The sequence below is a fragment of the Schistocerca nitens genome, chromosome 4, assembly GCF_023898315.1.
Source record: "Schistocerca nitens isolate TAMUIC-IGC-003100 chromosome 4, iqSchNite1.1, whole genome shotgun sequence".
NCBI classification, from domain to species: domain Eukaryota; kingdom Metazoa; phylum Arthropoda; class Insecta; order Orthoptera; family Acrididae; genus Schistocerca; species Schistocerca nitens.
Genome location: NC_064617.1, coordinates 954,215,153 through 954,240,765, shown reverse-complemented (window position 1 = coordinate 954,240,765; position 25,613 = coordinate 954,215,153).

Below are 25,613 nucleotides of genomic sequence, written 5' to 3'. Positions count from 1 at the left end.
TAATTCAAGTATACATGCCAACTACGAGGATGATGAAATCGACATGATGTATGACCACCTTGAAGAAGTAATTGGCAGAATTAAAGGAGCTGAAAACCATGTCATCATGGGAGATATGAATGGCGTTGTTGGGGAAGGTAAAGAAGAGGATGTGGCAGGGAATTTTGGATTAGAATTAAGAAATGAAAGAGGGGATAAACGTGTAGAATTCTGCCAAAGAAATAAACTTTGCATTACAAATACCTTCTTTAATCATCATCCAAGAAGAAGATATACTTGAAAAATGCCGACCCGTTGATTTCCCCTTACAGAGGCATCCAGAAGCTTTAAACTGCGCATACCATCGCCGAATGGAGTTAGCAGTTGGTGGATCTGTGTTGAACTTCGTCCTGAAGTGTCGCTGCACTGTTATGACTGACTGATGTGAGTGCATTTCAAGCACGACATACGCTTTCTCGGCTCCTATCGCCATTTTGTCTCACTGCGCTCTCGAGCGCTCTGGCGGCAGAAACCTGAAGTGCGGCTTCAGCCGAACAAACCTTTATGAGTTTTTCTACATATCTGTAGTGTGTCGTGACCATGTGTCAATGAGTGGAGCTGCAGTGAATTTATGAAATCGCTTGAATCATTTGTAATAGCCCTGTACAGACTAACTACAGCATCAGATGCATTTCTGAACAAGAGGTATTTGTTAGCCTGGATTTTAAATTTAAGTGCTAGGAAGTCACTTCTGAAGGTAGCCTTGTACGAATGTGAAACGTGGACAGTAGGCAGTTTAGACAAGATGAGAATAGAAGCTTTTGAAATACGGGGCTACAGAAGACTTCCGAACATTACGTGGGTAGATAGAATAACCAATGAGGGGATACTGAATAAGACAGGGGAAAAGAGAAAGTTGTGGCACATTTTCACTAAAAGAAGGTATCGGTTGATAGGACACACCTCGAGGCATCAAAGTATCGTCATTTTGGTAATGGAGGGAATTGTAAGGCATAAAAATTGTAGAGGGAGACGAAGACTCAAATGGACGTAGGACGGAGTAGTTACTTGGGCACGAAGATGTTTGCACGGGATAGAGCAGCGTGGAGAGATGCATCAGACCATTTTTCAAACTGAAGATCATATCAACGACGACTGTATCATTATCATCCTCATCAACAACAACAACAACAACAACACAAATTGAATCACAGGGCCTCAAAAACGAATTCTGAGCTTCTCTAAAAATTCTGTTACAATGTAGATCAAGTATCGCTAATTACAAAATCCATTTTAAGTTTCCGTGATGATTTTATGACCAGTTATATGTCCTTACTTCGTTATTTACGACTGTTTAAATAAGTGGCTCACTTGATGTATCCAAGGATGAGCACTGTGTACTGTTACGTCAACTGCAGGACCGTCATAATGCAGAATTCGATTTAAAGAAAGACAATAGTAATTAAGAGTTGTTACTAATAATAACAAGATAAAGAAATAACAACAAAAAGAATAAAAAGGCAATAGTCACTAACGCGGATTTAGGAATTTATCTCTGAATATTAACGTCTGGTGTACAGAGTGAAATGGTTCATATTCATGGAGGAAACAGTTGAATAAGGAACAGAAAGTAGCTGAGACGAGATTCCACAAAATCGTGACATATTCTTGTAAAAGAGTAAAGAACAACGTAAAAAATTATTTAAAAAATATGGATGAACACACAAATATACGGGAAACCCGTAACACGAGGAACAGTTATTGATTAATGTGCTAAGTTAACTAGAAAAGCTAACTTGGTACGGTAGAGTGAAATAGAGGAGAGAATTTTCAGACGTGCGTATAGTATGGGCGTAATCGTAGACCATAAACTGTGCTTTATTTCATTTTTCGTCATCCTTACTTTATACTGCGGCCTCTTAACACCTTTTATTACACTGCACTTAACGTGCGTTGGAGTCTATAAAGGCACATTTGCATGCCGAGCGTGAGTTTCCGCGGAAACGCGAAATATTAATTAAATAAATAATCAGTGACTAATAAATAAAGCCTATGGCACACAACTGCAGCGCTGTGTCGCTGATAAAGACAAAAGAATAATTACGTTACTCTTATGTCTGTTTAAGAGAGGAGAGAGCTCAGGTAGAAGTGGTGCGAGAAGCACGTATTTTATTTTATTGTCTGGCACACCGCCATATTTTCATGTTATAGAAGAATACTGCGAGTTGCAGCCACACTAGGCACTCGATTCTGTAATGAATTTATATTTATAAAAGTAAGTAGGATTATGAACTGTAGGCTATTTCATTGAATATATCTGATTTAACTAACTGTGTAACTTTTTTATGTTTAGTAGACAATCACCTCTGTACGACGTATTGGCATGGCTGGCAAATCATTGTAATATTGAGATTAGATCATGAGTCCGTACCTACCGCAGCAGTCTTTGGAAACGATTTAATTACGAAGTCCGATTATTTCAGTTTTCTTTCACGGTCAACTACGAGTTACATTGTCTTTTCCAAATAGCCATTGTCAAGCGTCTGATACCGAATAATTAAACGTCCACGTTCCAGATAAGCAAATACCAATTACAACCAATCATCATACATACAGAATAATTAATCATTAATATTTTATTCCATTTTATTTTTATTTATTTTATAAGTCGTACCAAAAAGCTGCACATCTGTGACTGTTCGTAGCTCGGACACACCCACACTTACACATCGTATCTCCTCTTTGACGTTTATATTATGTCGCATTATCATCATCATTGTGATCGTGTCTATTACGTATGCGTAAGTGCCGTTTATATAATTTTTATTGTCAACGTGCAGTATAGTACTCCTTTGGCAATAACTTACAATTCTGGAACAAAAAACGAATACATATTGCCATTTGCCTTTGGAGGACGTTTCTGTAAGACAAGAGAGCTGGAAATAACCAGGAAGCCATAAAAACTGGTACTTGGCCTGGCTTAAATCGCGAAATGCAATCAGCCAAAGAGCCCACAGATAATCAAAGCTCCGGTATTGTCTTTTTGTTCATCTGGCTGATGGACGCACGGGTGCCCTCTGAACGGTTTCCGCTTTTGTGACCTTTGCACCACAAACTATGATATTGCTTCTGCGTTAGATAAAACGTCCCGCATTCAGCAGGACATTGTAAAACCTCCCCTCTCTTTTGAATTTTATACATGTTACTGTTAGTTCAGCGATCCGACTTTTCAAAGAGACAGTTCATAACAGATCACGTCCGACACGGAAATAAGCCGTCTATCCATTGTTTGTGTCTGCAATTAATGACCGTCGGCAAGATAAGGATCTGTTAGGAATGGCAGCAGAAATGACAGCACGACGTTTATAGCTATGTTTACTGTTTCCTAACAATGAACGTTCTGAACTAAGCCTTCCGTACCTACGCTTTCGTAATGCACACTGATTGTTTGTCAGTCCAGAGAAATCACCGTTTAATTTATCTTGGTTCTTTCATCTTCGTTACTACGAACCTTTCTTCAGTAACCTAAGGTTACAATATGCATTAACACTCTCATTTTACGAAAGGTCTTATACCAGTCTATTGGCTGTTCTCCTTCATATATGCCGTGTATACTTGACGGCTACAAATCCAACAGAGGGACTGCATTTAAATTTTTATCGGCATTAGTTGTGAATAGAGATACAATTTATTTATTGATTAATACACCCTGAATTATTGTGAGACAAGAAACGTCCGGCAAGGGCGTAGCGAGGATTTTGACAGGAAAAGGGGGGGGTGTGTCCGATATGTCATACAGGATCTAAAAAGGCTCATGGTTTTAATTATATTTTGAAAACGCATTTATTTATTAATTTTATGTACTTCATTTGCTTTTGGAGAAACTTTATATAAAAGTAACCGGTCCATAAATTTAGGAGGAAAAGCTTCTCTTAAAGTATAACGTATAATAAGACATATACAGATGCGTAATTACACATTTCTTTCGTAAAATAAAGAACAACTGACTTCAAACACAATTGTGATTTTATTTCAGTGTACGATGCATATCGACCCCTGGGGATTCATCTTCAAGTGCTTTAACACTCTACATCAGTTTTTTCCTTGTGTCAGATTGAGATTAATTCTGGCTGGTCCTAGTAAGATTACAGTGGTATATTAAAAAGAGACAAACTGTGAATGTAATTTATAAAACTAAGACAAAACTAGAACTTATTGTTTCCAGTAGTGGATAGATGGCTTTGAGGCACAATACGAATACACATGTTAATGTGCATGCATACACTTACGTATATGTCTATATGTTTATATACATGACAGAGTTGGTTGATTCGTGATTCGAGGGGGAGGGGACCAAACAGTGAGGTCATCGGTTCTATCGGATAAGGAAGGATGGAGTAGGAAGTAGGCCGTGTCCTTTCAAAGGAATCATCCCGGCATTTGCCTGGAGCGATTTAGGGAAATCACGGAAAACCTAAATCAGGATGGCCGGACGCAGGTTTGAACCGTGGTCCTCCCGAATGTTTATGTGCACACACACACACACACACACACATATTCCCAATGTGTGAAAACTGTGAAAAGCGCCTGAATATGAGTCACTAGGGCTCGAAATGCATCGTGCATTGAAATAAAATAACGATTTTGAGTGAAGGCGGTTGTACTACATCAGACCAGAAAAATCTTAATGTTGGGTGGAATAACATAAAGTTAAACTGGTTCCAATCTTTTCTGATAAGATATATCTTTCTCCATTAATCTTCTATTTAAATTTATGACTTATCTGAAATCAACTCAGAATTTCTTCAGAACGTCAAAGCATCCCGATGTACTTAAAAATTCTGTCTCAAATTTTATTAAAGTATCTTTCATTTCTTTACAATTCTTCAATTTTTTTAACTGATGAGGAACTTTTTTAAAATTACTATTTCAGCAGTCAGCTAAAGCAACCAAAACAGGAAATCGGAATACATAGATACTATGAGTTATAGTTTTGGAATCTTAACGTTGATTCGCAAAACACTCCTCTACATTGTCGTTTATACGATGTTTATATACAAATACATTAGAGTGTTGTGAGAATCGGAGTCACTGTTCGAAGAGTATTACAAACAAGACATTTAACAATAGAACAACGTCCTTGTAGTAAAACTTGCAGACATGATATCACGCCGTTGCACAAGCGAACATCTTTATGCAGAGAAACATATTACAAAATGATTATCGTTTGCCACCTTCCAATGTAAATGTGGCTTTTAATGTCAGGAGTCGCCTAAGAGATGTTCGGCTCGCATTCGATGCAGCTTTTTTCATTTAAGCAGACAGGCTGCATTTTTAACGGATTTGCGATGTGGCAGAAAGGAAAGGAATTCGGAAGGAATTGATTGTGGCCCATAGTAGGGGACTAACCCCGGCATTTGGCCGATTTGAAAATGGGAAAGCACAATAAACCATTTCACTGTTGCAGCGGATAGATTCGAATAACTTTGACTCCCAAACCCAGGGAATGATAGCACGCCAAAGCGCAGAGCTACCCCAATCGGTGGAGAATATGACAAAAGTGGTTGTTTTACATTGTTTTCAAAGAAAATAAAATGCATCAAAACAAAAGGTGGAACTGTTATATTGCATATTTTTTCCTTTTATTGTACTTCTTTCGGCATTTGATAGTGCAGAATGCATACATTTTAAGATTTAACTGTACAGGGAGTAAGAAGCTTCAGTTATTGTAATACTAAAAGAGGGGAAATAGGTTTCAGTTATTTTAGGATTACAAGAGCGTAAATAGTTTCCTGTTGCAGCTGCATACGAATTCCTCAATGGTGACTAATTTCGATAAAGTCCGTTCATTTTCGAACCACTACGTGCGCCTTTGTGATGTGAATGTAAGATAATTCCAATGTAATGTATCAAAATTTTGTTTGCTCTTACAGCATAATTTCGAACCGTCTCTCCGTGGTACAACTGACTTCCATAGACTAGTTGAAAATACCAATGTTTCTGTTTTATTCTTTGGCTTCTTTTTCGTCAAAGGTGAGCCAAAAAGATTATAACATTGAAAAAGTGCTACTGATGATCTCTTTACAACAGTAGTTTGTGAGTTCATCGATGTTGCAGTGAAAAAGTAATCAAAATGGTCGTTTTAAAGCGAATATGAAGTATGTAACCTACAGTTTACGTTGGTTCACAAAATCGATTTTTGTTTCTCCTTGTCCGTAGAATGCTGATCTCGCAACTGTTCGTTCAATTAATGAAACGCAGCTCCAGTTGTTAAACCGAAATATATTAGGTCCACGACCGGTTTCGGCTTTCACACACAAAGTGGGCCAAAAGCTGCCGTTGAAATGCGTTGTTTCATACATATACAACTATTCAACACAACGGTAGATCACACATAAGGTTTATATATATGATGTGTAAGCACAGAAATAATATCTAACTTACATTGTGCTGTAGGTATGAAACGTGAAATTAAAAAAAATAAATTAAAAATGAGGGGGATTTAAAAAGTTACGTGCCTCTTGGGGCTTACAATAATTATAAAAACTGTGCAGCCCGTTACACTAAAAATACTGTTATATTTCAGCTATAAGAAGAGTTGTGTTATGACTTGTTTAGAATTCAAAAATAAAAAGGTACATTTCTTTAGATTTAGTAAAAGTGTAAAATAGTTTCAGTGGACAGGGCATCCGAATCGAGTGTAAAATTACGTTCGCTGCGACCAAAAGTGAAAACATAAGAAAACAGTGTGCTGTAGCGTTAGCATGGACCGTTGATTGCTTACAAAAGCATGTTTACAGGTGTCTAGACAAAGCTACGAAACTGCGGCGTATTGTTAAAGGAAGTTATCAATAACGGGGCGGCAGATGTCCTAGGTACTGGTATTTCTCTGTGTGCAGCGTCATTTCGTTGGATTTTTGTCTCAGGCAGACGTAAATTTCTCTTTCTTCATATATGTCCATAAAGAGTCGTAATTGTAGAAAGCACTAAGAAGTTGTTTTAGGTACTGTGCACTCTGTCTTGTATCACGTTGAAAGGTGGCTACACTGAGCCACAGCGCCAGAGATCGCGCTAGAGAGCATTGTTCCGCCGCCTCCACTGGCAGTGATTATTGAGATGTCGTAGTGGGCAGTGCTTGGGGAGAGCTCGTGGTAGTCAGTGCTTGTTAAGAACTCGTAGCAGAGAGTGTTTGTTGAGATGTGCTAGTAGGGAGTGCTTGCTGAGATGTGATACTGAAAAGTTCTTGTTCAGATGTGGTAATAGCGAGTCGGTGTGGAGATATATTGTAATGATTAGAGTGATTTTGGTCAATATATGAAGGTAACGAAACTTGATTTATTTTTCATTATTTAATGTCGTAAATAATGCTTCATTACAGGTTCAGTCAACAAAGCATCTGGCTTGTGTTCTTGTATTAGAGTGTAATCCTGGTTTTCTTGAGCAATTGTAGTATTTCTATTTTCTTTAATTAATTCAGTATAAATGATATTTAAAATTTCTTGTGTTGTTGAAGAAGAACCGTGCCAGGTGCGTACGTTGAGTCATACTTCCACACACAGAACAGTTATACTTGTGCTTTGGTTTCGTAGGTTTTATAGTTGCTGGGGACTTAATTAATTAATTGTATTAATGAAAATTTCCATTTCATTCTTTGTTATTGTTCTATGAAGTCAGATAGCGTAATAATACTAGTCAGGGCCAACCGTTACGAGACTTCGTAACCGAACAGACAGCTACTGAAGCAAAAAATTAAAATTATTTGCATTCTATTACAATTAAGCCCCCATGCACGTGGCGACCGCTGCTTCGGATCGTCCCTTGGAATTCTTCTGATTGTAAAAATAGTAGACAGTAGTGTTGTTGTAGTAATTTGTAGTTTAGTAATTGTAGTCTATTTTGCATGTGTAGATTTGGTAATTGTCATTCTTCTAATGGTATTTTATTTTGCAAAATTTAATTTTGTTATCTTGTATACGGGTTTGACAATTTTGTGCAGTTAGGAAGATTTCAATTGTTCGTTAATCGTGTTTGAGGGAAACATTTCGTGTGAATGGTATTGTTGGAGATAGAGTGTCATTGTGTGTAATTTTCATATAGTGACGAGTTTTGTATATTTTGTAAATGTTTACGCGATCAATGAAAAGGGCAAAAATGATGGATAGTCAGAATGACGAAATTGTTGACATGGCGAACTTGCCAACACAGGACAACAGTATGATGAATAATGAAGTTGAAAACAATTTAATAAGCAGGGAAAATAGTCCAGAACCATTTCAAAATTTTTCACAATCAGAAAATTTTCAGAATACGAGATTAACGACAGAAGATTCTGTAATAGTATCGAACACAGATAGCCTTACAGCTATGACGAAGGAAGCTGGTTTTGCGGGAAATGTTGGGGGCGAAAAGAATTTCGAACAAGTTAATATGGAGCAGTTGATGAGTGCAATATTAAATTTTCGATCTGAATTTAAAACTGAGATGGGAACAATGGGGTCACAGTTACGATCTGAATTTAAAACAGAGATGGTAACTTTGGCAACACGGTTAGACTCACAAATGGAAACACGGATGGGAACAATGGAAACACGGTTAGACTCACTGGGATCACAGTTGGGATCTGAATTAAAAACAGTGGGATCACAGTTACGATCTGAAATTAAAACAGAGATGGAAACAATGGAAACACGGTTAGATTCACGAATAGGGACGTGTTTCAAAAATATGAAAGATGAATTAAAGAAAGAAATCAGAGAAGAAGTACAACCGATTTTGAATTCTCACAATAATAGATTAATTGCAGTAGAGATTAGGCAAAGGGAACAGGATAGAGAACAGGAAGAAAGAGATCGCGCGATAGTACAAAAATTTTCAGAGTTAAATTTACAACGTGCACACGATAAGGAAGAAATATTTGAGAGAATCGAGGAATCCGTATCAAATGACAGAATAAATAACCTAACACAACAATATGAACAGTTGACTACTAAATGTGTTAATACTGAAACCCGAGTCGCGACACTTACGGAAGACGTAAATAAACAGAAAGAACAATTAGGTGACTTATCGGAAAGAGTTGAGGAGATTTCAGATAAATTGACAAATCTTAGTTTACATGGGGACAGAGAGTCGGATGATACAGCTCCATTACCATTTGCAGAAACCGAAGAGTACCAGAACATAAATAAGCATGTTGAAAATCAGGGAAAATTTAATGAACGCGTTAAAAGGGAAGTTGAGGCATTACGGAAGCAAGTCAAACAAACTGAAGGCGAAATCGTAGGAAAAGACAGCAAGAGAAATTTAGAATCACAGATACCAGGGGGGGTTTGAAGAAAATAATTTGTTTCATTTACGGGAGGCAACAAGAGAGCGCCAGGCGCGCGAACTTAACAATAATCAACATTGGGACTGGGACAGACGCGGTAGGTCTTTGTCGCCACGAGGCAAAAACTTTGACTATAAACACTTTTTGACTGTTCGGAAATTTAAGATCTTCCGCAATTCTAAGAATGACATACATCCATGTTCATGGTTAGATCAATTTATGTACGCGCTCCCACCAAATTGGCCACTGAGTCACAAACTGGAATTTATGTGTGGATATTTAGAAAACGAACCGGCGACGCGGATGCGCGCACTCATTAGAGATTGTAATAATCTGAATGATTTTTATCATGCATTTCTATCGGCATATTGGTCCGAAAACACACAAGACAGAGTCAAACATAGTCTGATTATGCAGCGTAATTTTAAACAGTCTGAGTTCCGCACGCCGGCAGAATACTTTGAAGACATGATTCGAAAGAATCAGTTCCTGTCCAACCCTTATAGCCCGACTGAATTAATTCGCATTTGTTTAACTAAGCTGCCACAATCCATAAGACAAATTGCTTTAGCCGGAAGATGTAAAGATGATATTGAGACTTTTAAGACTTTGTTACAAGAACTTGAGTATGACAACGACGACGGGACTTCTTGTAACTTTTTCAGTAACAGTAATTACGATAGATTTTCAGAGAAAAGGGATAGTGATCGGAACGGGCGTTATATGGGTAATTTTGAGAATGACAGACGTAACAGACAGGACAATAGATACCAGCCTTATGACAATAACAGACGTTCTAACAGAAATTACACAGACAATTATAATAACGGTAATTCTTACCGGATTGATCAATCATACGGAAACAGTAATCGGTATCATCAAGACAGAAATTATTCATACAATAATAGAAACTCTTACTACAGAAATAACCAGGGTAGTAGGTCTAACAATAATTTCAGAAGTGACAGTCGAAATTATACAAGAAGTAGTTATGCTGACAGACAGGAAAACAGAAATTTTAATAACAGACACAACCAAGAATTTGCATCTAACAGACAGGAAGGACCTAATTGGCATCCTCCGCGTGACAGAAATTCAGAGAGACAAGTGGAAATAGTAGAAATTGATCCGCGAAATGACGGGAATAATCAATGACGTGACGCAAACAATCGACCATGACTTGCAGCTTCGGCTTCTGGCAGCAATATAGACGGTTCAGAAAGTAATGACACTACAACTTTACACTACGTACGCCTGGAAGATATGAGAGACATTTTGCTAGGCGGAAAGGAAAATAATGTAGACGCATTTTTACATCCTGTTATTGAAATATGTGTGGGTAAGAATAAGTTCACTGCAGTTTTAGATTCTGGGAGCCCATTGAACGTCATTAGTGAATCAGTTTTTCGTATATGTGAAAGAACTATTGCCTGTCCTGTGTTACCTATTTCTAAAACTACAATTCGAGGAGCGATTTCTGGAAAAGGTGTGGAAGTTAAACAACAGACCAACCTAAATTTTATTTGTCAAGGATACGAATTGTCTGCTAATTTTATTATTGTTCCATTACTCAGTACACAGATTATATTAGGTATGGAGTTTCTTAACACACAGAAGGCAATTTTGAACTTTAAAGAAGGAAGTGTGAATTTGACTGTTGCCGGAATGCCGAAATGTTTGAAATTTTTCGAGTGTTTAGCAAGATCTGAAACAGATACAAAATGTTTAAGGTTTCTTACTTCTGATGTTTCCGTTGAGCATTATGACGACAGTGTGTGTATTCATGACGATGACAATAGATACAGAGACGCGATGGAGGATATAATTAGTAGCGAAGAATTAATTAATGAAAAGGTTAAAAAAGCTGAAGTGCCAGATGACGTTGCAAGAGAAGAGCTGCACCAAATTTTGACTTCACATGCTACAGTGTTTAGTCATCACACAGGAACTATACAAGGCTTACAATATTTATTTAACGTAAAAGAACACACACTATTTCGCGGAAAAACGTACGCTATTCCTTTGGCTTATAGAGACAAGGTTAAGAATGAACTTCAATACATGTTAGATAAGGGCATTATTGAGCCAGCAGTCAGCCCTTATACCAGCCCATTACACGTTGTTCTTAAAAAGGATGGGTCAATTCGTTTGGTTCTGGATTCCAGACAGATAAATAATATTATTATTCCTGAAACTGACCGTCCACAAAATTTAGATGAACTTCTTCAACATTTCCATGGAATTAAAGTTTTATCCACGATTGATATGCGCGCAAGTTTTTGGCAAATAGAACTCCACCATGATTGTAGAAAATATACTGCCTTTTTAGCCTTTGGTAACTGTTACCAGTTTCGGAAATTACCGTTTGGACTTACTGTATCTTCTGCAGCATTCATTCGTAGTTTAAATGAAATTTTACCTGTTTATCTTAGTGACAATATTACTTCATATGTTGACGACATTCTTATTGCTAAACGTTCTTGGAGTGAGCATAACAAAATTTTGGATTCATTATTACGTATTTTTGCACGAGTTGGCATTACAGTGAACTTGGAAAAATCTGAATTTGGTCGTTCTCAGGTGAAATTTCTCGGTCACATTATTTCTACAGAAGGTATTCTTCCTGATCCAGAGAAACTAGACGCTATTCGTAATTACGCTGTTCCTACCACAAAACGTGATGTTCGTAATTTCCTTGGTGTCTGTAATTTTCTTAGACGCTTTGTTAGATTGGAAAATTTGGCCACACCTCGTTTATGTGAACTATCTGGAAAAAATTCTAACTGGTGTTGGGATGAGGAAGCTCAGTCAGAATTTGAACAACTTCGTGATGCTTTAGTTGCTGCTCCACTTCTTTCACATCCCGATTTATCTAAAGATTTTTGTTTGGCGACGGACTCATCACACAAAGGCCTAGGTGCACATTTATTTCAAGAGATAGAAGAAAACGGCGTTGTAGTACAGAAGACTACTGCATTTGGAAGTCGTGTTCTTTCTAAATCCGAAAAGAATTATTCGATTACGGAACTTGAAGCTTTGGCTGTTGTTTGGGCTTTCACAAAATTTCGCACATTTTTGTTCGGTAGACATACTAAGGTTTACACTGATCATCGAGCTTTGGAATTTCTTATGTCGACAAAATTAACTCATGGCAGATTGTCACGATGGGCGTTGTACCTACAGGAATTTGATTTTAGTATTGTTTACATACAGGGATCTTCAAATATTGTTGCTGATGCTTTATCACGTGCACCTATGGGTTTGAAACAAAGTGCTGAAGAGGACTGCAAAGAAAACCATTATTGTTTGATGTACATTCAAGGTGTTGCGTTTGAGAATTTTATTTCGTCTTCGCTCCAGGACATCGCTAAGGAGCAAAACAAGGATCCAATCTGGAAGGACATTAAGGAGAAGTGGAGGAGAAAGGAAAGCGTAGCGATCAGACAGTATTATTTAGTTCGCAATGATATTCTTTTCAAACGAAAATCGGTCGACAACTCTGTTTGGTTAGTTTGTATTCCTGATGAGTGGGTCAATAAATTGATTTGGTACACACATTTCAGTTATGCGCACTTTGGTCCCAGAAAATGCTTTCATAAATTGCGAGAAAATTGCTACTTCAGTAATATGGAAAAACGTATTCGATCTGTTCTTGCCAAATGCAAATTATGTCAAAAGGCTAAGCCGCCAACTGTTTCTCACAGAGCACCGTTGTTTCCTATCATTCCAGCAAAATTAAAGGAGATGGCTGCAGTTGATTTGTTCGGTCCAGTGGTCCGATCTACTAATGGTTTTGCGTACATTTTTGTAGCAGTGGAATTGACATCAAAATATGTGTGTTTTACACCGTTACGCAAAGCAACAGCTCGTTCAGTATCTAATGCTTTCATCAAACATTTTCTTAAAGAAGTGGGTCATGTTGATAAGGTTATATCAGATAATGGATCACAGTTTCGCTCTAAAATTTGGCTTCGTACTCTACGGCGTCGTAAAATTAAACCAATTTTCATTTCACTTTTTCACCCTCAATCTAACGCTTCAGAGAGATGGATGAAGGAAATCAATAAATTGTGCCGTCTTTATTGTCATCAGAATCACAGAACTTGGGATCAGTATCTTCATATTTTTCAAAACATTCTGAATGAACTTCCTAATGACTCAACTTCTTTACCGCCTCTATTGATATTAAAAAATAAAGTACCAACAAATCGCATTTCTGAAATCGTTCCTTTTCCGCCTTCACGGAAACTGCGGCATTCTGAAGTTGTGAACCTGGCTCTACGAAATATTGCGTCTGCGGCTGCAAGAAGAGAGAAATCAGCGAAACGTCCTGGTCGTTTAAAAATCTTGTCAGTTGGTCAAAAGGTATTAATTAAGTCTCACCGGTTGTCTCACAAAGGAAAAGGCTTGTGTCGCAATTTTTTTCTGCTTTATAACGGTCCATATAGGATTCGCAAAATTATCCAAGATAACACTGTCGAAGTAGAAACTCTTAAATCTCGGCGCTCTAAGGGAATACATCACATATCTAACGTTAAAATTTTTGTGGAATGACATACTTTAGAGAAACTAACAGCTACATGTAAACATGCGGAGAGTACAAGGATACCGCGCTGTGTTTTGGCGGCGGCACATACTCAAAGCAACAGTCAGTCTGCGCGCCGCACAAGGCAGTCGTTGACCGCAAACGATCACCTCCTACGTCACGCGTCTACAGCTGATCGAGCGCTCAGTGCGAATGCACTGACAGACGTAATCAAATACACAGTCTAATTTCTCGGATTAAATTCAGTATAAAGCTATGGTGACTTTATAAATTATGTTATTAACGTTCAGTATTTTTCAGGATACGGTTGTATAAAGTATTTAAGACCTTCAGGTAAATTCTGTGTGTGTTCGACGTTAAAAGGACTTGCTATGGAGAAAATTTCAGGAAGAATGTAATTTCAAAAAAAAGAAGTAAAAAACCAAAAAGGTAACGATTAATTGAGTTTATTTTTCAGGTAACATATTTCCACTTAGGTACGTACTTTAGACGTAATTTGCTGCTTGCGATTACGTGATTCATACTTTGTGCTAAATTTCATGTTCTATGAATTTACTTGTGAAGCGACGTGCTTGTGTACATTTGCTGATTTTCACAATTATTGATTAATGAACAGGCTTGTTATTTGTATATATTATGCATCGCTTGGCTGCACTGCTCTTTCACTGATGTCATATTTTTCTATTATGTGCCTGCTGTGCTTATTTATTTAAATTATAATTGTCACCTGATTAATTTTGCTGACTGTAGTTAGGTATGTAGGTTACACTTTGTGATTTATCTGCTTGCGCCTTCATGTTTACTTATTAAGATTACATATGAACATTTATTTGCTTATGCTGAATGATGCTAATGACTTGTTTATTACGTAAGATATATGTTTGCTGCTGTGCGTATGGATTGCATATTTACACACTTCTGTTTTGTTGTCATAACTACTCTTTAATTTAGAATATAGAAATGCTGATATACTGTGTACGAACATAGAGTTTAGGTTACACTGTGGTATTAATTATAGATTGTTTGCTTGGCAGAGCCTCGTTGTAGGGATTGTGCTGCATCCACTTGTTGACATTCTGTTCTCTACTGGTATATTTACGCGCTATTGCATGTTTTGCTTACGCTCAGTGCCTTATATTTTTAAGATAAGAAAATGAACTGCTATAATTCTACGAACGGCATTGGTACAAGAAACTGCATAGAAGTCACATGAGCTGGAGGTTTTTAGGAAGCTGTATAAATTTATGCTAATAGGAAGGAAGCTAACGACATGACATACCAACACTAGGTTTAGACCATCGACAGTTATTACACTGCATTTTTCGTGAGTAATTGAAATAGGAAATGACACTTGACACAAGAAATACTCCACATGTTTGCTTCTGCCATGATTCTTGAAGTGGTGTACACACTGTGAAATATTATGATCATTCACACTCCGTAATCGTAATTAATTACTGAGAGTTATTCGAACTAAGTCTGTTAGAGGTCATGTAAGCATTTCTTTTATTTAATGATGGACAAGGAACCAAAATTTATCTTTATAATGAGTAGAAAATTTGGGTCAGATGGATTACACAGAGGTTGTGTGTGGACACTGTGTCTTCGGATTGTATGGGATGCTGAATTGAAGTTGCACTAGCATTTTGTCTGTACTTGTTCGAGGAGACTGACTAGAGGAAAGAGTTGTTATGGAAGTGAAATGATATTGGTGCTGAGGTTTATATGTATCAACGTATTGAAGAGGTATTGTAGAGGTATTGAGATTATGTGAAGTTGATGATTATTGGAGTTTCCGTGGACAAGTGGTAAGGTAAATGATATTGATGATAAGGTTTATATGTATCAACGTATTGAAGATGTATTAGTGAAGTATTGAGATTATGTGATGCTGATGATTATTGGAGTTTTGGTGGATAAGAGGTAAAGTAAGTGAGGAGCATTTTTTTTTTTTTGGTGGTCTATATGGAACAAGGAGGATGAAGATAGCAGACTAGAACACTAAAGTAGAAGGAAGATAGTCTATACACACACTTTGTTAAATCACTAAGCAGTATATACTTTTTTTTGAAGAGAGGAAGTATTTGCATATCTTGGCTCACTGACAGTTGTTCAGCAACAGTACATTTGATCTGGCTTGGCAAACATTGGTCTTGACATGATGACTATGACGTTGACTAACTATTATTGACTGTTATACATTGCTGTCACTACTACTTGATACACATGATGAACATAAAATTTTGACAGAATTGCATTTACACAGTTAACACTATTCAATTACACAGTAGCACTAATGTGGATGAAAGATGAGTGAGTGTGTTTTGTGTGTTTTCCTTTTATAATCCCAGAGAAGTGATCCCAACCTATCTCCTAAATATTATTTTACTTGTTTGTTGTGGCTTGCACTGACACCCATAAATATTATAGGTTTACTGGTATTTGTGTATTGTAATAGTTAATAGGACAATTATCTGATATCATTTGTGTGTTTGTTATGATTTGTATGTTTAGTGTAAAAGCATTGTATGTGTATTCAAACTATTGTTCATGCCTGAACTGTCTGATTAGTGATGGTGCTGCACTTTTCAACATGATGTGTGACATTTAGTCATGTTTAATTTCTGCTGATGAACAGTGTGATTAGTGAAAGTGAATATTATGGACTGCGGTCTGCACCTGTTCAGCATTGCTGGTGCCACTAATGGAACAGCTTATACTGAAATGGTGTTACTTGTTGGTGTCTGCACCTATTCAACATTACTGGGTGCCACTGATGGACTACTGCTACTGAAAAGATGTCACCTGTTGATATCTGCACCTGTTCAACATTGCTGGTGCCACTGATGGAACTGCTTATACTGAAATGGTGTTACTTGTTGGTGTCTGCACCTATTCAACATTACTGGGTGCCACTGATGGACTGCTTCTACTGGAAAGATGTCACCTATTGATATCTGCACCTGTTCAACATTGCTGGTGCCACTGATGGAACTGCTTATACTGAAACGGTGTTACTTGTTGATGTCTGCACCTGCTAAACATTGCTGGGTGCCACTGATGGACTGCTTCTACCGAAATGATGTCACTTGTTGGTGTCGGCACCTGCTCAACATTGCTGGGTGCCACTGGTGGACTGCTTCTACTGAAAAGATGTCACCTGTTGCTGTGTGCACCTGCTCAACATTGTTGGTGCAACTAATGGAACTGCTTATACTGAAATGGTGTTACTTGTTGGTGTCTGCACCTATTCAACATTACTGGGTGCCACTGATGGACTGTTTCTACTGAAAAAATGTCACTTGTTGGTTTTTGCACCTGTTGACCATTGCTGGGTGCTACTGCTGGAACTGTCAACTGCTTATTCTTGAGCTATGGAAAGCGTTTATGTGAATATTTGTATAAACTGATTTTTTTGTGTATTACTGTTTGTGAAAAGTTATGAGACTCTTACCTGCACATATTCGTCATTGCTGACGCTATTGATTGAACTGTTTAACCACATAAGACTTGTGTAAACTATTATGTAAAGTCACATGTATGAAAGAATTTGTATTGCTTACTGTATTTTATATATTAGGTTATTGAAAGGTCAGTGCAAAGCCAAAATTTTATCTAGTTATATGATATTTACGCATGAATATTATCTTTTATTTTTGTCTGTATTTTTTTGACGAATTTGGTGGTATTTTCACCACCAATGCTGTCAAAAATACCATCAAATTCTAGCCCGTGGAGGAAGGGCATATGAAAGGTGGCTACACTGAGCCACAGCGCCAGAGATCGCGCTAGAGAGCATTGTCCCGCCGCCTCCACTGGCAGTAATTATTGAGATGTCGTAGTGGGCAGTGCTTGGGGAGAGCTCGTGGTAGTCAGTGTTTGTTAAGAACTCGTAGCAGAGAGTGTTTGTTGAGATGTGCTAGTAGGGAGTGCTTGCTGAGATGTGATACTGAAAAGTTCTTGTTCAGATGTGGTAACAGCGAGTCGGTGTGGAGATATATTGTAATGATTAGAGTGATTTTGGTCAATATATGAAGGTAACGAAACTTGATTTATTTTTCATTATTTAATGTCGTAAATAATGCTTCATTACAGGTTCAGTCAACAAAGCATCTGGCTTGTGTTCTTGTATTAGAGTGTAATCCTGGTTTTCTTGAGCAATTGTAGTATTTCTATTTTCTTTAATTAATTCAGTATAAATGATATTTAAAATTTCTTGTGTTGTTGAAGAAGAACCGTGCCAGATGCGTACGTTGAGTCATACTTCCACACACAGAACAGTTATACTTGTGCTTTGGTTTCGTAGGTTTTATAGTTGCTGGGGACTTAATTAATTAATTGTATTAATGAAAATTTCCATTTCATTCTTTGTTATTGTTCTATGAAGTCAGATAGCGTAATAATACTAGTCAGGGCCAACCGTTACGAGACTTCGTAACCGAACAGACAGCTACTGAAGCAAAAAATTAAAATTATTTGCATTCTATTTTAATTAAGCCCCCATGCAACGTGAGCTGCGGAGGTGGATTTACTTCCCATGTTTCTTCCTGCTTAATTCAATCGCATTTTAAAAATCCTTCTCATTTTGCAGCTAGCCATACAATCAAAACAGATAATTTTATATATTCCACTGTTTTGGTATAAGTCTTCATGTCGCAAGCTAAGAAGTAACAGTGTTGGTTGAGCTCTATAGCAAGTGGTCACTGTACTTTTTAAAGTGATTACTGAGTCTGTATGAGGCCTGTCCATAGTAGGAAAACCGCAGAAACTGTTTTTTGTGTAGTACCTCGTTTTGAGTCAATCGATTTCTTTTAGATTTCACGAAATTATAAATTTCATCAACGATCACGGTGTGAGAGACGTTATTCACCGCTATAATTCGCAACCAGCTAATACCTTTCCTATTGATATGTAATGTAGTCGTTGTTTAAGCAGTCTGTTTATTGCAAAAAGAAAGAAGAACATTTTAAACTGATCTGCATGGCATGATGTAGTGGAAATAATGGCGTCGGAAGATAGAGATTTATAATGTATATATATCAAAAACATCTGTGTTGACACTTTTTCCCGTCAGTGGAAGTTACTTTACACTCATCGTAGACGCATTTCACACTTTTATTAAATGTAAAACAAATTCTGTCAGCCTTTTATTGGTAAAGCATACTCATTGAAACTTCAAACATGTCAGATTACAAAAATTCTTAAAAATGAAAAATATTGATTTTTAATGTGCTGAGCTGTATAGTTTTCATAACCATGGTACGCCGCGCGGGGTAGCCGCGTAGTCCAGGGCGTCTTGTCATGGTCCGCGCGGCTGCCCCATCGGAGGTTCGAGTCCTCCCTCGGGCATGGGTGTGTGTGTCGTCCTTAGAGTAAGTTAGTTTAAGTAGTGTGTAAGCTTAGGGACCGATGACCTTAGCAGTTTGGTCCCATAAGACCTTACCACAAACTACTACTAATCATAGTATGTCCATTTTTCTCGCGACTTCATTTGGCACATAACTTTTTGAAGTCAAATGACGTCTACTTTTTCCCCTTATTTGACTTTGCTTCTCTACAGAACAACATCATATGTATGTTGGCAAAAATACTTGTTCGGCCGGCCGCGGTGGTCTCGCGGTTCTAGGCGTGCAGTCCGGAACCGTGCGACTGCTACGGTCGCAGGTTCGAATCCTGCCTCGGGCATGGATGTGTGTGATGTCCTTAGGTTAGTTAGGTTTAAGTAGTTCTAAGTTCTAGGGGACTGATGACCACAGCAGTTGAGTCCCATAGTGCTCAGAGCCATTTGAAGCCAAAAATACTTGTTCAAAACCGGTGGTAGGCAGAAAACATCTTTCGAGATTGTCCTAAATGCTTTCTCCGAAAATTATTTCAAGCCGTTAGTCCACGAACCCACGTGAATTGTAAATGGTTGCGAAAACACGCTTGACCTCTTAGCCACAAACAATCCAGAGCTAATAGAGAGCATCATGACTGATACAGGGATTAGTGATCACAAGGTCGTTGTAGCTAGGCTCAATACCGTTTCTTCCAAATCCACCAGAAAAAAACGCAAAATTATTTTATTTAAAAAAAAAGCGGATATAGTGTCACTAGAAGCCTTCCTAAGAGACAATCTCCATTCCTTCCGAACTGACTATGCAAATGTAGACGAGATGAGGCTCAAATTCAAAGATATAGTAGCAACAGCAATTGAGAGATTCATACCTCATAAGTTGTTAAGAGATGGAACTGATCCCCCATGATACACAAAACAGGTCCGAACGCTGTTGCAGAGGCAACGGAAAAAGCATGCGAAGTTCAGAAGAACGCGAAATCCCGAAGATTGGCTAAAATTTACAGAAGCGCGAAATTTGGCACGCACTTCAATGCGAGATGCCTTTAATAGGTTCCACAACGAAACATTGTCTCGAGATTTGGTAGAAAATCCGAAGAAATTCTGGTCGTATGTAAAGTACACAAGCGGCAAGACTCAGTCAATACCTTTGCTGCGCAGTGGCGATGGTATTGTTACCGACGACTGTGCCGCTAAAGCGGAGTTATTGAACGCAGTTTTCCGAAATTCCTTCACCAGGGAAGACGAATGGAATATTCCAGAATTTGAAACACGAACAGCTGCTAGCATGAGTTTCTTAGAAGTAGATGCCTTAGGGGTTGCGAAGCAACTCAAATCGCTTGATACGGGCAAATCTTCAGGTCCAGATTATATACCGATTAGGTTCCTTTCAGATTACGCTCATACAATAGATCCCTACTTAGCAATCATATACAACAGCTCGCTCACCGATAGATCTGCACCTACGGATTGGAAAATTGCGCAGGTCGCACCAGTGCTTAGGAAGGGTAGTAGGAGTAATCCATCTAACTACAGACCCATATCATTGACGTCGGTTTGCAGTAGGGTTTTGGAGCATATACTGTATTCAAACATTATGAATCACCTCGAAGGGAACGATCTATTGATACGCAATCAGTATGATTTCAGAAAACATCGTCCTTGTGCAACGCAGCTAGCTCTTTATTCGCACGAAGTAATGGCCGCTAACGACAGGGGATCTCAAGTTGATTCCGTATTTCTAGATTTCCGGAAAGCTTTTGACACCGTTCCTCACAAGCGACTTCTAATCAAGCTGCGGGCCTATGGGGTATCGTCTCAGTTGTGCGTTCCTGTCAGGAAGGTCGCAGTTTGTACTAATAGACGGCAAATCATCGAGTAAAACTGAAGTGATATCAGGTGCTCACCGGGGAAGCGTCCTGGGACTTCTGGGACCTCTGCTGTTCCTGATCTATATAAATGACCTGGGTGACAATCTGAGCAGTTCTCTTAGGTTGTTCGCCGATGATGCTGAAATTTACCGTCTAGTAAGGTCATCCGAAGACCAGTATCAGTTGCAAAGCGATTTAGAAAAGATTGCAGGAAAAGATGGCAGGTGGCAGTTGACGCTAAATAACGAAAAGTGTGAGGTGATCCACATGAGTTCCAAAAGAAATCATATGGAATTCGATTACTCGATAAATAGTACAATTCTCAAGGCTGTCAATTCAACCAAGTACCTGGGTGTTAAAATTACGAACAACTTCAGTTGGAAAGACCACATAGATAATATTGTGGGGAAGGCGAGCCAAAGGTTGCGTTTCATTGGCAGGACACTTAGAAGATGCAACAAGTCCACTTAAGAGACAGCTTACACTACACTCGTTCGTCCTCTGTTAGAATATTGCTGCGCGGTGTGGGATCCTTACCAGGTGGGATTGACGGAGGACATCGAAAGGGTGCAAAAAAGGGCAGCTCGTTTTGTATTATGACGTAATAGGGGAGAGGGTGTGGCAGATGTGATACGTGAGTTGGGATGGAAGTCAATAAAGCAAAGACGTTTTTCGTCGCGGCGAGATCTATTTACGAAATTTCAGTCACCAACTTTCTTTTCCGAATGCGAAAATATTTTGTTGAGCCCAACCTACATAGGTAGGAGTGATCATCAAAATAAAATAAGAGAAATCAGAGCTCGAACAGAAAGGTTTAGGGGTTCGTTTTTCCGGCGCGCTCTTCGGGAGTGGAATGGTAGAGAGATAGTATGATTGTGGTTCGATGAACCCTCTGCCAAGCACTTAAATGTGAATTGCAGAGTAATCATGTAGATGTAGATACTGTACATAAACTGTACACATATAAGCCTTGTTTTTCATCTACTGTTACGTGAAATATACACTGATGGAAAAATAAACCGCAGCACCCAAAGATAATTGATGTAGGGCAATGAAATTTAGGGAATATGTTTTGTATAGTTTATATATTTATGTGGTTAATGCTGCAAGATCACAGGTTAATGTAAGCGTGAAATAAGCCATTGAGAACGTGAAATGCTAGTGCATTAATAACCTGTGCAACAGCCAGAATATTGGATGCAAGCATGCAAACTTGCCTGCATTGTGTCGTAGAGGTGGCGAATGGCAGTTTGTTGCCTGGAGTCCCATACCAGTACAAGGACGATTAATGCTGATTGTTGATGACGCTGGAGTTGTCGTCCGATCATGTCACATATGTACTCCACTGGAGACCTGTTGATCGAGCAGGCCAAGGTAACATCTCGACACACTGCAGAGCATGTTGGCATGCAATAGCGGTTTGTGGGTTGAAACGTCCCCTTTTAACTATTTATACAAGACTGTGCTTATCCTGACACACAATATTTTTAGCGCAACGCAATCTGACTATCAAAGATCCCTGCAAAAGAATGGCCCTGAGTAACATTAAACTATACCTTTCACAAATCACTTACCTCACAAAAATCTTCATTACTCGAACTACTGCAATACAGCGAGCGCCACTAATGCCCGCTAAATAAAAGATTCAAACTATGGAAGGCACTAACTACTGACAGGGATAGTTAGCAAATGAAAGATATTAATAGAGAACAAACAATGTATTTACCTTAATAGTCATAATATATATAGCAGTTCATGACAAATTACAAAACTCCGCCATCTCTCTCCCCACATCCACCACTGCTGGCGGCTCACCTCCAACTGCGCAACGCTACGCGCTGTTCACATCCAGCTGCCGCTGCCCAACACTACAATGGCAGACAACAATGCAAACTAGACACAGACTGCACACAGCACAGCCAGTGATTTTTATACAGAGGTGGCGTTACCAATAAAAAAACCTAAACAGCCTACTTACAGGGTGAGCATCACACAGTTGCGAAACACTCCCTGGAATGGTGTTCATTAATGGCAGCACACCAGGTCGAATCACCAGTCTGACGTACAAATTTTCACTCAGGGTGCGCGTGATAACCAGACGAGCGCTCCTGCTGTATACGAAACTGCACCCAGAATCATAATTCCAGGTGTAGGTCCATTGCGTGCAATACACAGATATATTGGTTGCAGTCCTTCCTTATAAACAGCCACCACTGTCACCGAGGCAGGAAACACAACAGACCTGCACTCTGTCCTCCAATGGGCTCTCGACAGACACCAATGCAGTCGCAAATGGTGGTGGTTTGAGATCAGTGGCATCCATGCGCTAGGGGGTCTGGCACGGAGCTGTCATGTAAGTAACAGATTTGTGACAATTCATGTGTCACTGTGGTGCCAAATACTGTTGCACATGCCATATGAGGGACCAGAGCCATATATTGAACATGATGGTCATCCTTCTCGGTGACGCTACGTAGCCGTCATGAGCCCAGTCTGATTGCAACCGTACATTCTCGTAACCCCCGCTTTCACCAATCATGTACAGTGGCTACATTCCTGCCTAGTCTTTCTGCAATATCGCAGAAGGAACATTCAGTTTCTCGTAGCCCTATTACACGACCTCGTTCAGACTCAGTCAGGTGCTGGTAATGGCGTCTTTGTTGGCTTGAAGGCATTCTCGACTAACATCAACACATCAGGTCGAGTCTCAAAGCTCACTAAATTTCACGACCGTTACAACGTGGATTTAAAACATACCTTACTTGCATCCTCATACTGGCGCTACCAGTGACAGTCGTATCTGACCGCCATGAAATCTGAACAGACACAACCTTTCAGGTGCAGAAACACGCCTACCAGTTTTCGTTTATGTCACATAACTCCTTCCTGGTGTTGTGATTTTTTTTTTTTGACAGTGTATATCCCGTAGTTTCAGGTGTACTTCAAAATGGCCTGATGTAAAAGACAAGACTGATCGTCCACTTAATAGAATTCCTATAGCAACTGGAACGGCATTTCATTAGTAGTCCACTTATTACTTATAACGATTTATTCCTTTATAAACGCTTTCTCCAGCTCAACAGGAAGGCTGAAAAACAGGACGAATGGTTTGTTTATCTGCACAAAGTAGTCCTATCATCTGAACTTCCTTTGTTATCGGTATCAGGAAACAACTGGAGATCCAGGTAAAAAACGACATAAGTCACTTTTGTTGTAAAGCGAGGACAACAAATTTATAACGTCAAAAAGCAATACAAGCTTCTCGCACGGAGTACTTCTTCCAAACTAAATGAAATATTGAAGTATGAAGTTACAGACCCGAATGAAACGGTGTTTAGAGTGTGTAATACCAGTAATATGGAGCGAAAATGAGAATTTTACTTGAAAAGGAACCTTTTCAGCGAAAAAGTCTCCTTGTAAGTGTTCTGAAACAGAGAAAGGGCCAGGCATATAAGCTACTGTTGATTTAGTAGTTTTGATTTTAAGATTGTGTTATTATCATTTACAGTATTATTTATTATTAGTATAACTACAGATAACTGACAGTTATACTACAAGTTACCAGTCAAGGACTAATGCATGAAAATACTTCGCCTGTGACTGGCCATAGAACTAAATGAGACTCATAATGTCCTGGTATTTTTCTCTGGAAATTTTTAGGAGATCCGAGGGCAAGAGGGAGGTTTTGCATAGAGCTAAATTCAATGAAAAATTTCAACGATGGCACTGATGTTTCTACTTAAAATTATCTGAAAGCAACAAACAGGGTTTCTGTAATTCTGCTGTCTTCTGTATTGAAACAACTTTTTCAGGCCTTGTTATGATTGTGGATACCATAGCTCAGTTATATCTCTCCTGTTCTGTAGACGAAGGCGAACAAATGAGGCCTCAGTTTTCTCCTGGGCTGGATATTCAACCGCCACTTTCTGATTTAAAAAGCTTTTTCAATCATGCATCACATTCTGACAGACTCTCTTCATAATGAAAGGCGATGGTTTAGTTCTTCGATTCTTTTTCGGCGATTGCACTGCCATCTGAATGTGAAAAAAATATGACTTACTTGGGTTTTTCGTTGAATCAGCTTACCTGCTTCTTTTCCTGTATACCAAAATATTAATCGCAAATAGTTCCAATGCTACCCTACATCTGTTTCGATTTGATACCTCTAAACATAGTCCTTTATATGGAAAGTCTAATGGCACTTCAACTTTCTTTCGAAAAAAAATTATTTGTTTGATACCTGTACTATAGAAATGAACTTTTATCGGCTCTCGGTAGTCATTACTGATTCCTTCCAACACTAGGTGTATAAACAGCTGAAACTTCAATGCAGTCTTGATGATCGATTTAGACAGAGGTTGTACAGAGGAAACAAAGTAACCTGTAGATCGGTGGGCTGAACACGAAAAGAAATTTTCACAGAAACACACGTTAACAGGTACTTGCGAAATTATGTCCCCCATTATTTTACACAACATTATTATAGCATTGATATTGAACTGTCTGAAGGAAAAAACACATGAAACAATTATTAATTAGGAGACAAAAGGGATT